Source organism: Ochotona princeps, chromosome 15, assembly GCF_030435755.1.
Source record: "Ochotona princeps isolate mOchPri1 chromosome 15, mOchPri1.hap1, whole genome shotgun sequence".
Taxonomy (NCBI): Eukaryota; Metazoa; Chordata; class Mammalia; order Lagomorpha; family Ochotonidae; genus Ochotona; species Ochotona princeps.
In genome coordinates, this window is record NC_080846.1 from 53,418,544 (window position 1) to 53,421,302 (window position 2,759).

The following is a 2,759-nucleotide window of genomic DNA, read 5'->3' on the forward strand; positions in this document are numbered from 1 at the left end:
TTCATTGGCTTCCATCTCGTGGCTATGCATTTACTTTGTCTCTCCTTTGCCTTTGCGTCACAATCTGAATTTCTTATGCTGAACATTTTTTATTTACAGACTAGTACTGTAACCACCTAACAGATCATATCTTCTGCTCTGGTTTATGAAAAGCCAGTTTTAACAAATATATGGTGGCTGAATCATAAAGATATGGCAATGTCCCTGGCAGGAGAACAATCTACCTCCACCAAGACAAACTTAAAAATGCCTCAGATGTAAGAGGTCATTGGGTACGAAGATGGGAAACAAACTCAGCTGCAATTCCTACAAAATCAGACAGTTACAGAAGAAGTAACAATCCTATCAGAGAAAGGCCAGGCTTCTAACACGTTGCTCACTTTGAAGAGAAATTCCAAGTTGGGGCTCTTTTCCATCTACCACATTGCCCAAGGCAGATAAATTGCCTGTCCATCAGTGCTACTCCAACCCCCCAAAATCAGGAGTGCCAAGAATCTCATAAAGAAATACTATTGGTATGCAGGGTTAAAATCACCAACTAGCCAATCCACCACACACAGAAAACGCTGGCTCAAGCACCTAAGGGTTTCCTCTCTTCCCCAGTTGGCTTACATCTCACCCAAATGGCTACATGGGTGCATTCTTAGGAAGGAATAAAGCCAAATAAAGCATCGAAAGGTTCCTAGGAACAAATCTCTCTAGTAAGAGAAGGATCTTCAGTGTTGCCCTAAACCAAGAGGAAAGGCGCAAGCTAAGGCCCAGGCTTCAATTTCTCCCTCCTCCATTTGTTCCCCACCAAGATAGCTGACACCCATGAGGGCAAGAGACCTCACAGGCAAAAGTAACTAGACAATCAGAAAAGTAGTAATATACATAACCTATTCTAGATGATAAGATTAACCAAGTACGAGCCAGAGAAACAAAAGAACACTGGCGATGAAGCAGAAACAATCACAAAAAGGACCAGGTTGGGGCAGGGGCTGTGATGTAGCAGGCAAAGCTGCCACCTGCAGCACCAACATCCCATGTGAGAGCTGGTTAGTGTCCTGGAGGCCCCACTTTCAATTCAGCTCCCTGCTAATGTGGCTGTGAAAGCAGAGGAGGAGGATCCAAAGGCCTGGGCCCCTGGACCCCCATGGGAGTCTTGCACCCCCATGGGAGCCTGGCCCCTGACTTCAGACCAGACCAGCTCCATTTAGGGAGTAAACCAACCAATGGATGGAAGATTCTCTCTCTCTCTCTCTCTCTCTCTCTCTCCCTCTCTCTTTCACTCTCTCTCTTTCTCTCTCTGTAATTCTGTCTTTCAAGTACGTAAATAAATATTAAAAACAATAACAACAACAAGTAGTGGGGGACTGTGATTCAGCAGGTCAAGCCTGCAGTGCTAGCATCCCATGAAGGTGCTGGTTTGATGCTCCACTTCCAGCTCCATGGTCCTGGTTTCCTGGTCCAACCCTGGTGGTTGTGGCCATGTGGGGAGTGATGCAGCAGCTGGAGGATCTCTGTCTTCTCCTTCTCTCTCTCTCTCTCTGTTACTCTGTCTTTCAAATAAATCTTGAAAAAAAACTAAGTAGGATAATTTCATATTCGAAACATAGGCTTGAATTAGGTGACACCAACAGCAAAATAAACATGGCCCAAGAGCAGGTGTGTTTCTGTAAACACTAGGATACAGATCAGATGAAAAATGGAAGTTAAGGAATATGATAATGGACATGGAAATGACAACATTCATAATGGAATGACAGAAAATTAAAAAGCGGAGTGGCCATTTGACAAAGCTGGAACGCCTGCAACTCGTATCAGAGTTCAAGTCCCACTGATCCTGTTCACAATGCACACCTTGGGAGGCGGCACGTGGTGGTGTTGTGAGAAAGCTGTGGTTCTCACATTTCAATTCCAGGTTTTTGTCTTGCACAAAGAGAGGAATTCTTAGTGTTGACAGATATAAAGTAAATTTCATTCAAAAAGTAAGAAAGTAGGGCACAGTTCCCCGTGCAATGGCTCAACACCTGCACTGCTGGCTTCCCATACAAGCCCAAGTTACTATCCAGGCTGCTCCCCTTCCCATTTCAACTCCCTGTTTATGGACTTGGTAAGCAGCAGAGACTGGCTCAAGTGCTTGAGCCCCCCGCTCGCATGTGGGAGACCAGAAAGAAGCTCCTGGTGTCCTGGCTTCAGATCACCTCCGCTCCAGCCATTGTGACTATTTGGGGAGGAAAGCCGTGGATGGGAGATCGCTCTTTCTCTGCCTGTCTCTCCTCCTGTTTGCAAATCTGCTTTTCAAATAAAAATAAATCTTTTTAAAAAGGTAAAAAAGCAAACACACCCACACAGAAGCATAATTTTCCCCACAAGAGAAATGTTACTGTAATTGGGTGGTGGGGCTAAAGGCAAAAGGGGGTGGAGGAAGGGTACCCCAGCACCTCCTCCAGTAGTGGTCCCCAGCAGCAGAGCGAGCCTTTTCATGAGGTTGAGGGGGAGTTGCTTCTACAGGCATGAAACCATTTTAAGATGCCTTCAAGTGGCACTGCACCTCCCATTTCCATGACACCTTTCCCCAGGACCCAGAAGAAACAGATGACCCCTGAGAACAGGGACTGTCACGCATGGTACAGGGGTTTGTGGACTGAAGGGAGGCACCTGCAGCTCACAGAGCCCACCTAGCAGCCTGCCTGTCTCATGCCAGCGGCTCACGTCCTTGAGCCCTGCATCCATATGCAAGATCCAAAGTGAGTTTCCAGTTCCTGACTTCAACT